Source organism: Oncorhynchus mykiss, chromosome 29 (genome assembly GCF_057628025.1).
Source record: "Oncorhynchus mykiss isolate SJ-2025 chromosome 29, ASM5762802v1, whole genome shotgun sequence".
Classification (NCBI taxonomy): domain Eukaryota; kingdom Metazoa; phylum Chordata; class Actinopteri; order Salmoniformes; family Salmonidae; genus Oncorhynchus; species Oncorhynchus mykiss.
In genome coordinates, this window is record NC_143050.1 from 37,186,178 (window position 1) to 37,199,401 (window position 13,224).

Here is a 13,224-nt window from a genome sequence, read left to right on the forward strand (position 1 = left end):
TCCCACTTGTTGTTGATTCTTCACAAAAAAATACAGTTTTATATCTTTATGTTTGAAGCCTGAAATGTGGCAAAAGGTCGCAAAGTTCAAGGGGGCCGAATACTTTCGCAAGGCACTGTATGTATATGTATATACTGCACTCGATACCATCTACTGCATCTTGCCTATGCCGTTCTGTACCATCCCTCATTCATATATCTGTATGTACATATTATTTATCCCTTTACACTTGTGTGTATAAGGTAGTAGTTTTGGAATTGTTAGGTTAAGATTACTCGTTGGTTGGTACTGCATTGTCGGAACTAGAAGCACAAGCATTTCGCGATGCTCGGATTAACATATGCTAACCATGTGTATGTGACCAATACAATTTGATTTGATTGGATTTGAAATAGTTTTTGGTATCTTTAAGTTTGTTTTCAGTGTATTAAACTAAGTATAAAAATGTAGTCTTATTGATTTGATGATGTTTAAATGTTTCCATTGAAATGGTGCTGGAATAGCAGAGGCGTTGCTCCATTTGTCTTTAGGCTGACTTGTGGTAACTACATGGTTATAAATCAGTATTTGTTTAGTAAACTGTGGAAAACAGGAAGTTGTTTCACCACGCTGCAGGTCATAAAACTGTCTGTTACGTTCAATATTTTGCTTTGTGGACTTCTCCGGACAGATGTCGCTTTCCGGGTTTTGTGATGAAACAAACGTACGTGTAGTCGAATTTATTCCGCCACTGTGTGACTGTTGTCTTTGCGTTGTCACGGCCTTACTGTATATCACGGTGGCGTATGAACAAATGGGTTATAGAGCAAACAACGTTGTACTATAGTTTATTTTTACTGGCTTGGCTTCCTGAGTGATTTTACACACGCACTGCTACTGATTAATTGTTCCTTTTTTTATCAACTTGACCAGACTCAAAGCTAGGCACATGGACTCCCTCTCAAGGTAAATCCGAACTGCTTTTCCCCTCCATCCAGTCTCTTACAGCTGCATCGGCAACTCCATCTGGAACTAACCCATCAGGTTGCCACACGTCCTTAAAACAAATATATTGTCGGTGAAAAAAATGGCATAAAAAGGAATTCATGATAAAAAAAATATTGATATAAAGGTACAGGATGCTTAGGCTGCTGCTAAGGCGGCATGGCCCTGCGTTTCATTTCACGTCTTGATAAATGTAAATAAAATCTACTGACAAAGAAAAAGTGTCATTTTTCCATTTCTATTTCCATTAGCAGTCGAGTGAGAAAGTGAGACTGTGTGTCACAGTGCCAAGCCCTGCCCATAGCAGTGTGATTACGGCTCACACTGTGATAATGGTTTGTCTCATTCTTCTGACGCAGTCATGGGGGAGTCTGTATTATCTAGCACGCGCACATGCACGCGCGCACACACACGCACACGCACAGTAATGGCAAAATGGAGATAGATGTGTTATCAAAATCATCCACAAAAGCCATTCAGTATAAACTAACCTAGCTCAGAACCATACTACCGGACAAGCGGAGTGCTAGTAGCACATGATGGTGATGGCTAAATGGGCCTGTGGCAGCAGGGCTGTTCGTTAAGGGAGGAGTGTGAGGAGTGTGTGTGTTGATCTGTGAAATGTGCAGGGATAATTGGAAAACTGGGAAGAGGAAAAGGTATCATGGACCATCCCAGTCCCTGCCATCTGGCCCTGGCAAATACTTCCTAAACACTTCCAGAACGTCACTCAAACCCAATACTAGGACAGCAGGAAGCAGGGTAGAGCGGCCTTTGAAATTGAACCCTACTCCCTATATAGTGCACTACTTCTGACCAGGGCCCGTAGGGAATAGGGGGCCATTTCAGCCTAGATATGCAGCCAGTGTGCAGTTTACCAAACTAATATGCCGTTATGTCCATTTTGTGAATCAATTGTAACCCAGTATCTGCGACACACATAGGGAATAACGACAAATCTTAATAATTCTCTGAAAATGACAGAGCCGGGAAGTCTTCTTAACCAGAGAACGCCAGCAGGGTGAGAGAACGCCAGCAGGGTGAGAGAACGCCAGCAGGGTGAGAGAACGCCAGCAGGGTGAGAGAACGCCAGCAGGGTGAGAGAACGCCAGCAGGGACAGAGAACGCCAGCAGGGTGAGAGGACGCCAGCAGGGTGAGAGAACGCCAGCAGGGTGAGAGAACGCCAGCAGGGTGAGAGGACGCCAGCAGGGTGAGAGAACGCCAGCAGGGTGAGAGAACGCCAGCAGGGTGAGAGGACGCCAGCAGGGTGAGAGAACGCCAGCAGGGACAGAGAAGAGACAGATGTAGTGAGAGAGGGGAGAGAGGAGAATAAACAGTGGGGCATCGTAGTCTTTAAAGAACAGATGAGGAAAGAGAGCGAGGCAGGGAAGAGACAAGAGGGAGAAAGAGAGAAGAGAGTGAGAGAGAGAGAAGAAATTGGAGCGAGAGAGAGAAAGCAAGTCAGAGAGAAATAAGAGAAGGAGGGTACTCAGACAGGTCCTGTGGTTCTAAACATGTTATCCCAGAAAATCAAAGACTAGCAGCAGGAAGCCAATCAGAGAGCTTGATGTGAATGAAAAGAGAGACTTTCCGTTAACACACGCGCACGCGTATGCGCACGCGCACGCGCACACACACACACACACACACACACACACACACACACACACACACACACACACACACACACACACACACACACACACACACACACACACACACACACACACACACACACACACACACACACCAGCAGCAGCAGCAGCAGCAGCAGCAACACATCTCTGGGTGGTGTGGCAATAGTCAAGCCGCTGCTGGGGAAATTGGCAGGGATAAGGGATCAGACACACACACAAGGTAGCCTGAGGATACCTGACCTTTCCTGTGTGGATGGGCAGCCACCTGGCCAACCATTAGACTAGGGGTTCTTCTTCTCTGCTCTTTACTCTGGGAGAATGTCAGCCCAATTATGATCTACTCTCCAACCTCCACCCTTCTCTCTTCATCTCCACCCCTTTCCTTTCCTTTTTCGTCCCTTTATCGCCATTTCTGGCAAATTCATACCCGATTAGAGAGGAGTTAGATGAGAGAGCAGGGGCAGAAGAGAGCGAGAGGGGGATGAGAAATGGGAGGGGGTGCAGAGAACGGAAGAAAGGGGGATAGAGAGAGGGGGGGAGCATGTAGCTTAGATTCAGTGTCTCGGGAGCAAACTATGACCCCTCCACTCACCTAAATGTAGCAGTGTACTGACTGTGTTAGACAGGGGTGCTGGATAAAAACAGAACCTGTTCAATACATGCAAAGGTCTGATCCTAGCTTAGCAACAGGGCTGTGATGAATCTATCATGTGGTCCTTAGAATGGACTAGCAATACTCAAGGAATAAGGAAACCTTTAGTAGGGCAGAGAGTGTGTGTGTGTGTGTGTGTGTGTGTGTGTGTGTGTGTGTGTGTGTGTGTGTGTGTGTGTGTGTGTGTGTGTGTGTGTGTGTGTGTGTGTGTGTGTGTGTGTGTGTGTGTGTGTGTGTGTGTGTGTGTGTGTGTGTGTGTGTGTGCGTAGTAATCACAGGGCCAGTGGAGACCAGTCTCATAACAGAGTATTACTAGGAACCCCACTCTGCCTCTCTAATACGCCGAGACAAGGGCCTAAAAAGAGCTCCAACCCCCCTTCCCCTCTCTCTCTTTCCACCACTCCTCCCTCGTTCGCTCTCTCCTCCGGCCCGCCCCCCTCCTCCCTCGCTTCAGTGCTAATGAGGAAAAACGGGACACTTTCTATATTACTGTCACATCCCATCACCCAGACTATACCTCACTACCACCACAATCTCCCATGCAGAGAGACATGAGGGAGACAGGAAGGAGGGAGTGAAGAGGGAGGGGGAGAGGGAGGGTAGGAGGGAGGGGGAGAGGGAGGGTAGGAGGGAGATGAGCGAGCCCGGAGAAGAAAGTGCAGCTCAACAGATCAGAATTTATAAACGGAGGAGATGAGGGGAGGGAGAAAGTGGACGGAGGGAGGAAGGGAGGAAGAGGATGGTGGAGAGAGTGGGAGAAGAAAGTGCAGCTCAACAGATCAGAGTTAATAAACGGAGGAGAAAGGACAGGGAAAGAGGGGAGAAGTCTATTACCTAATTTAACCAGGATTCACAGAATGTTGCCTGTAGAAAAAGAAAAGGGCAATGTTTATATGATCCCCTTTCAAACAGTCCCGTTTTTACCTCTTTCTTGTTGGCATTTGCCATTTATGCATCCAGTGCTTGGCATCGGGGAGGGCAGGGAGAAGAGACATTTAACTTTGACCCTGTTTTTGTGACCGTTGTCATGGTAACCTGACTAACCCAGCATTGATTAAGTTCTAGATTCCTTCGACAGAATGCAATGCTATCATTTCTTTACATTCACAACAGTAAGTTAGCTATTTTTAGCGCATCATACTTGTTAAAAAAACTGTTTCAATTCGTTAATTTAAAATGATTTTCAAACAAGTTCCATTTTCTAACAACAGTTTGAATTGAGGTGTGTTCTGCCTCCTCGTTATTTGACATAGAAGTAGCCCATTTCACTGTTGACGACAATTTATGTTTGAGGCTTTACTGAGCCGGACAAACTTCTCTCTTCGACTAGAGCCCAAGCACATCCCCAGTGTTTCCCCAGATCAAGTGTGCAGACGTTTGCGCAGTCTTGCATAAACTTTTTGTCACGCCCTGGCCATAGAGAGGCTTTTATTCTCTATTTTGGTTAGGCCAGGGTGTGACTAGGGTGGGCATTCTAGTTTCTTTATTTCTATGTTTTGGTCGGGTATGGTTCTCAATCTGGGACAGCTGTCTATCGTTGTCTCTGATTGGGAATCATACTTAGGCAGCCTTTTTCCCACCTGTGTTTTGTGAGTAGTTATTTTCTGTTTAGCTGTTTAGTTTCCTGACAGAACTGTGTGCTTTCGTTTTTCTACTTTGTTATTTTGTTGCGGTGTTCAGTTTAATAAATATCACGAACGCCTACCACGCTGCGCCTTGGTCCACTTCTTCAGACGAGCGTTACACTTTTTCCCCCTGGCACATTTTCAGGCTGGCGCCCAGATTGCCTTCATTGTTGTTTTCCTAACAAATAGGGAATAACTTTGGAAATGTGTGTGTTTCTATCAAAGTAAGTGCCTATGCAGTGTTTCTAATGTAGCATACCGTATGTACAGAACCAGTCAAAAGTTTGGACGCACCAACTCACTCATGGGTTTATTTATTTACACTTTTTTGGTTACTACATGATTCCATGTGTTATTTCATAGTTTTGATGTCTTCACTATTCTACAATGTAGAAAATAGTACAAATAAAGAAACCCTAGAATGAGTAGGTGTGTCCAAACTTTCGACTGGTACTGTGTGTATTGAGCATAATGTATTTACTGTTTTGTTCACATTTTCAAGTACTGGTGACAAATAATGCATTCTGATTCTTGCATAGATTGTAATGGACACTTGTGATGTGTGTGAAATACTTTTTTGAAGGTTGTACTGATTATAACGAGCTAAGCTATTTGGCCAACTGTGTGGCGCCATGTTTGTTGACATTATAAAATGTATTCTGGGTGTCACGTGAACGTTTGTCAGACCAAAGATGTTATAACAAAAATGAGGTGAAGGGATGGTTCACTCATCTTTCGAATAAACTTCCGGGAATGAAGGGAAGTGAATGATGGTAGACGACACACCCTCTTCAACATGCATACTGTAAACAGACCAAACTCATCTTGTCCTCTTCTTATCTTTGGTTGACGCGAAAAACTACCCATCATAGGATTATTCGCAAACTACCCATCGTCGGATTACTTTCGATGACTAGAAAGCGTTTTATTCAATTATTTTGATCAATGGCGAGTTCACCCGTGGACTGATTCATTGTAAATAGTAATTGCTATTAGCTAATTCATATTATGGTTTGTCAGCTGAGAGTTAGCTAAATATGACCGCTTGTGTTACATCAATCTTTCCCCAGTTAGCGCTAGGACTAATGTAGCCTACATTTTCCGGTTTGGATAATTGTGTTAGGCTGTAGCTACTTCTGTGAATGTCTGAACATTGCATTGAAAAACAAACTGCTCACAATCAAGACGTTAACTTGTAAGGACTGTGATTGTGCAAAATGTTTCTGTGGGAAAAAAAAAAAAAAAGTGTGGCCAGCTCAAACGCTGTATGCTGCGTCAATCATAACTGGACGTTCTACATAAGCGTTCTAATCACACCGGTTTGAGAGTACACTGCAGGGACCACTGTAGAATGATCACACCCCTGTGTTGGTTTGTGTCAAACAGGTTAATGCGTGCCAAAGTCGGTAAGATGAAAGGCAACGCTTTATACTGAGGCGTTGGCGGGTGTTTTAAACACAATACCGCAATCACGTCTACCTCCCTTGAATAAAAGTACCGGCTTCCCCTTTCCGATACAAAGAAGAGGCATTAAAAAGAAAACGGCATGGTTAAGTTGGCAGGTTTCAGTCTTGGTATAAAAGGGTTATAAGAGGTTAAACTCTAGCAGAAGAGTCTCCCTGCAGACTGTCTTACCTGGCAGCACCACACTCATAAAGCCTTGTCCATCCCAGGGGTGTGTGTGTGTGTGTGTACTATAGCACTTCGGAGATCAGCTTTCTTGTGTTTTCTCTGGGGCAGTAGTGAGACAGCAGATGTGTGTGTCTGTGTGCGTGTGTTGGCATGTGCTTGTTTGCCGGGGCATGGTTCTTTATTGAGCCTTCAAAAAAGGGTTCTACAGTATTGAGAACCAAAAAGGGTTCTGCTACGATTACATGCCAAAGAACCCCTATCGGGTACTATTTAGAACCATTATTTGTTAGTGTGTACATGTCAACATAAACAGGAGCTGGGTACAACAACAAAGATAGCTGAAGAAATCAGGACTTCGACATTGCCTGCGCCAGGTGTACCTATTCAATACATCTCGTTACAAAACACTGATTATAACACACACACACAGAATATACTCTGACCCTCAGAATACACATTACATTCACAGACAACAAAAGCAAAAGACGCAGAAAATCATTCTCTGTTGATGCTGAGATCTCTCTCTTTTTCTAAAGTGTTTCCATAGCTAAATTTGTCAGCGAGAGATAGTGGGAGAGTCTTGGCATTTTCCTTTAGGGCTGGGCAATACGGCCAAAATATCACATCACAATTATTTTCTCACTTGTGACTGTATTTTCTGTTTTTTTAATCATAAAAGCTCTAAATATGCTTGAGTAGTGGTTTTAAATGGGGCTTTTCTCTCTTCTGATTGTTAAAATAAATAAAAATATAATCATAATTTACAGCATTTTCTGACATTTCCGCATTTCCTTTTAATTATCACTCCTCGCATTTCCTTGTGGTACACTTTGGAAAAGATAACAAATTAGTATTTGTTATCATTTCCACAGTGTACCACATTTTTGTTGTGTTTGTTTTCCTCTTTTGGGTTTAATAGCCAACACCATAAAGTCCCAAAAGCAAGACAGGAAGCTTTTCCAATAAACGAGTGAAGACAAGCTATTGGACAACTTATTATTTTTTTTAAAGGTATAGAAAAAAGAGAGGGCGTAGAGAGAAGAAAAGAGATTACAACAGCGATTCGGCTGATCGATAACTGTGGCTTAGAAGCCCCGGGCTGAGACTCTAGGGGAGCGGACACAAACCACTCTCACTCTCTCTCATCTATTCCCCCTCTCTCCTTCCCTCCCTCCCGCTCTCCTCTACCACTCCCTCTCTTCCTATGGAGGGTATAGTACAGAGTAGGGTCAGCTGGGAGAGCTAGCTGGGGATGAAAATGAATCCCAGTCTTCCCACAGGCACAGAGTGAGGCGGTGTCTCAAATGGCATCTTGTTCCCCTAGTGCACTACTTGGGCCGGAGCCCTAGTGTCAGTCAGCCTTACAGCAGAACAACAACAGGGAGCTAGGACCAAACCTCTCCACATCACTGCTGTGGTAAACACACTGTAGTACCGTGATAGCTGGAGGAGGGCTTTCATCCAATGTCATCAGCTCCTTGCAGATATGGGGGGGGATCCCATATCTGTGTGTGTGTGTGTGTGTACACGTGTGTCCTGACCAAGGGAGGAAAACATTATTTTTTAAAGTCAGGACTTGTTTCATGTCCTGAATTTGTTAAAATGCTATTTTAAGCTTAAGGTTTAGGGTTAGGAGTTAGGGTTAGGTTTAGGGTTAGGAGTTAGGATTAAGTTTATGGTTAGGAGTTAGGTTTAGGGTTAGGTTTAGGAGTTAGGATTAGGTTAAGGGTTAGGTTTAGGGGTTAGGGAAAATAGGATTTTGAGTGGGAATACATTTTTAATCCCCCAAAAATACATTCAATTCTCAAAAACAAAGCTGTGTGAGTGTATATTTTCTGGCTCTCTTTGCGAGGGTAATATTGTGCCAGTTGTGACTTCAAAGAAGGTTCTGGATCATTTGGGTGGGGGGTTATTTCCCATGCAGACCATTGCTGGTTAGTTCCCCAGTTCCAGGTTTGACTGAAAGGGTAAACTAAACTCAAACTGACAGTTAATGCAATCTGTCCTTCTAGCTCTCCCTTTTCCTCTCTCCTCCATCACTCCCTATTCCTCTCTACTCCATCACTCCCTATTCCTCTCTCCTCCATCACTCCCTATTCCTCTCTCCTCCATCACTCCCTATTCCTCTCTCCTCCATCACTCCCTATTCCTCTCTCCTCCATCACTCCCTATTCCTCTCTCCTCCATCACTCCCTATTCCTCTCTCTTCCATCACTCCCCTTTCCTCTCTCCTCCATCACTCCCTATTCCTCTCCTCCATCACTCCCCTTTCCTCTCTCCTCCATCACTCCCTATTCCTCTCTCGTCATTCCTTTTTCTCTTTCCCCCTCTCGCCATCTCGATACACAGAATCTCTCTATCGCAGACATAAACTGTATAGCGAGTGTTGTGGTAGGAACATGTCAAATTCAAATTCGCCCCTTAGAGAGGTGTACATAATTCTCTAGCATAAACTACAGAAACATAGTGGGAATATACTGTATGTTTATATTCTGCAAGCACTGCAAAGACGATGACCGGAACTTTTTTAAGAATTCTCTTTTTTACCACTTATTTGGTGTTTCCATTCATCTCCAGCTGCTGAAATCCTTCACCGGTTTGACACATCTGAACCACAGCCTGTGACTGGCTGTCATCTGTGTGTGTGTGTCTCCCAGCATAGTGTGTCTCTGAGAGTGACAGGGTGACCGCTTACAGCGATGTGACACAAGTGGGTCACCCAGTCACACGCTGGGCTCTGAAGAGTCGGTCTGTCCGATGGCCTCTCCATCACCTCTCACTGGTCCTGGCCTTCATGACATCACAATCACCACAACCATACTCTCTCCTCACCCACTAGAATTAAGCAATAAGGCCCCAGGGGGTGTGGTATAAACCCCCGAGGTGCCTTATTGCTATTATAAAAGGGTTACCAACGTAATCAGAGCAGTAGAAATACATGTTTTGTCATACCGGTGGCTGTCAGCCAATCAGCATTCAGGGCTCGAACCACCCAGTTTATAAACAAAAACAACCTCCCAGGCCCAGAGCCTAAAGAATCAGTTGCAAAACTAGAGCACTGTTAAAGACCCAGTAGCTGTCCGCCAACAAGCATCCAAGAAAACCGTCTTGTGCTCTGAGACACTCATTAGCAGCGTGTGTGTTCATCCGTGTGTGCGAGTGCACACAGCAGGTTTTAATCGATGAATCGAGCAGACTAGCAGTGCTGCTGCCCCGCAAAGACCGAATTGACCGCTGAGCAAGAAGAGGGGATGTCTGCACTTCATCTAATTAAATAACGAGAGCTCTGCTGCTCGGGGGAGAAGGAGGATAGGAAGGAGAGATGGAGGGAGGGAGGGCAAATGTGTTATCTGACTGACTGATGAAGGGCCACTTAATACTGTCTGTTAGTTTCCTTTACCTCCATGAGCAGTAAAACAGGAACAATAACAGCAGAAGCAGACACCACCTCTCTGCTTTCTGTTCTCAATGGCCAGCTGAGCGCTGTACTCCATAAGTATAAATCATAGGACTCAGATGAGGCCCTGAATAGCCTCTCCGAGACGAGGCGCCTTATTCCTACTTGCCCCAACGGGCTGGAGAAGAAGACTCAAATCAATAGTGTTTGCAAAGCCATTTTCACCGACAGAAAAGTGGATGCTGAGAATGCTGCTTGGGGGCACAGCGACACATTGCTGTCTTGTTGTTGTTGTTGATGTTTGTGTGCTGCGGCTAACGCTGCTGTGTGAGTGCACTGAGACGCTGGTCGGGTCAGAGAGTGGAACACCGCCCGAGGGAAAGGACGGAGAGAGGGATAAAGGTGTGGAGAGGGGGATAAAGGGATGGATAGAGAAGCACTCGGACCTTGTGTTTTCTGGAACATTCTCAAGACAATGCCCTTAATAAAGCATTGTAACAGTATAACATTCGTCCTTCCCCTCGACCCTACCCGGGCTCGAACCAGGGTCCCTCTGCACACATCAGCAACCGACACCCAAGAAGCATCGTTGCCCATCGCTCCACAAAAGCCGCGGCCCTTGCAGTGCAAGGGGGAACCACTACTTCAAGGTCTCAGAGCGAGTGACGTCACCGATTGAAACGCTATTAGCGCGCACCACCGCTAACTAGCTGGCCGTTTCACATCGGTTCCACGTAAACACAAAGGAATTGACCTCCCATCTACCCCTCTGATGTCTTGTTATGCGTGAGTGTGATCCCCGGGCCTACAGCATTGAGTGACTGCCGTGACAACCAAGGCGTCCAACGATAAAGGACCGTCAATGACAACCCCTCAAGCATCCCCTCTAGCCTTAGAACGCACTGAGTCATGAGAGACAGAGGAAGGGAGAGTGAGGGCGTTGTGGTTTGTTATATATTTCACTCGCTTTGGCAATGTTAACATATGTTTCCCATGCCAATAAAGCCCCTTAAATTGAAGAGAGAGAGAGAGAGACCGAGAGAGAGAGAGAGAGAGAGACAGAGAGAGAGAGAGAGAGACAGAGAGAGAGAGAGAGACCGAGAGAGAGACCGAGAGAGAGACCGAGAGAGAGACCGAGAGAGAGAGAGAGACAGAGAGAGAGACCAAGAGAGAGACCGAGAGAGAGAGAGAGACCGAGAGAGAGAGAGACCAAGAGAGAGAGAGACCAAGAGAGAGAGAGAGAGAGAGACTCCCCCTGACAGGGCATGTGGTAGACATGTCTCTCCAACCCAATGACTGTAATCATAATTAACCAGCTGATTGTGACGCACCACCGCGGGAAAGTCTGTCTCCATGCTTTCTTAAGTTGACGCTGCTAATGTTACCACAACTGACTTCACATCAGCATCATTAGATCAACAGCAGGGTGAAGGGATGAGTGAGTAGGTAGGTAGAGGATCAAAAGGTTTAGACTTGTTCTGTAGACACTACATCGGCACAGTCAGAAGACTAAATAATAAACAAGACGGGGTGTGAAACAGCCAGACATAATACCTAGAGGCTGTTATTTAGTCACCACAGACACCCTGGTTCAATTCCAGGCTGTATCACAACCAGTCATGATTGGGAGTCCCATAGGGTGGCGCACAATTGGCCCAAAGTCGTCCAGGTAATTGGTAAGCCGTCAAAGGAAAAAATGATTTGTTCTTAACTGACTTGCCTAGTTAAATTAAATTAAATAAAAAATGGAACGCGATAACAGAAACAACCAGCCGAATGAACTTTGGCTCTCCAGATGCTATCGTTGGCCAGACGAGATGGCAGATTCCTTCAAATGAAAAATATGATGGTTTCCACTCAAGGATTGTGTGGAGGACAAATATTTTGTAGATGTGTATTTGGTTGCTGCGGTCAAGGTGCAGTCATAGACTTGGATGACAAAGACAGCCAGCAGATGGAAGTTAATCCTAAAAAAAAAAACTTAAGAGATGAGCAGAGCAGAAGGAAGTTTGGGCCAAGGCTTAATCTGTAGCTTGTATAAAGGACAAACCACACAGTGTAAATCAGGATATGAATATACACAGCAGAGTATTAGGACTGGGTCAAATATAGTTTGGAATATTTTTGGGGACTATTAGTTGGGAATATTTTGGATGTGTCGTGGTGCTGTGGGCTACACTCTGTGTAGTGCTCCATCGAGAATGTAGAATAGGATTCGAGGGTGATCTAGTGCTAAGAAATTGTACGGCGGGACAAACATCATATCTAAGTTTTCCTTAATTAGTTCAATCTTTTTTAGAAGGAGGGACGTTTGCTTGTCTGACCACAGCTGAAGCCAACCAAACTACCGTAACATCCAAACGGAAAACAGCTTTACTTGAATTAATCAGTCAATACATTCTTGACCGGGCTAAATGTATCCATTTGATTCTGTCTATCCCTTTAAAAGCTATTACTGGCTTTTAAATTATTAGTCTGGTCGCAATAAACATTTGTAGAGCGAATGAGGGGAATTCTTCCGTTGGGATTGTGTGATCTACCAAACCTATAGATTTGTGGGGGGGAAATAAAGACGTCCCGGTGTAAATCAACCTTGAAACTGCTTCTCTCCGCTGGTATTAAAGTTTAACGACCTGTCTCCATTTAAGACGACAGGCAGAGGGAGGGAGGAGGTACGGGAGAAAGAGGAGGGAGGGAGGAGAGCGGTAAGGGAGAGACGAAAGTTGAACACTTTTCAGGGCCCCTGTAATTAATTACGTCTAATTAACAGCGTGACCATCTCTCCAGAGACCTATAGTACCTTTGTAACGTGTGTGTGTGTGTGTGTGTGTGTGTGTGTGTGTGTGTGTGTGTGTGTGTGTGTGTGTGTGTGTGTGTGTGTGTGTGTGTGTGTGTGTGTGTGTGTGTGTGTGTGTGTGTGTGAACCCAACCCAGAACAGGGACAGCGACAGTCTACTGTGGTTCAGCGGGACCTCATAAGTACTAATTGTTCATCACGGCAGTCTCGACTCTAAAGTCAGAGAGAGAAAGTCAGGGAACCTCAACTGGAAAACAACATGAAGAGATAAAAGAGCAATAAATCCTTCTCTTACCGAGGCAGCAGCCAATGAATTGTGCATACGACAAACATCTCTGAGCTTTTACAACCCTGCAGGAGAGTGAACTAAGGAGAACTGAGGGTGGATTAAACGCTAATTTGGGATGTAATACTTCCTCTGTTGTACGAACGTGTGGCCATCGACTCCAAAAGGAAAAGGTCAAGACTCTCTGTCGAATGAACAAGAAATCAGCTGTCT

At 45.0% G+C, this 13,224-nt stretch overlaps 1 protein-coding gene and 1 long non-coding RNA gene across 11 annotated transcripts in view; one reads left to right on the plus strand and one right to left on the minus strand.

Annotated features, from left to right (window-relative positions):
• Positions 1 to 13,224, plus strand: part of LOC149970437 (uncharacterized) — a 223,759-nt gene that overhangs the window by 104,456 nt on the left and 106,079 nt on the right. The gene's annotated exons all lie outside the window — the stretch shown is intronic.
• Positions 1 to 13,224, minus strand: part of dab2ipb (DAB2 interacting protein b) — a 246,587-nt gene that overhangs the window by 29,711 nt on the left and 203,652 nt on the right. The window lies entirely within an intron of this gene.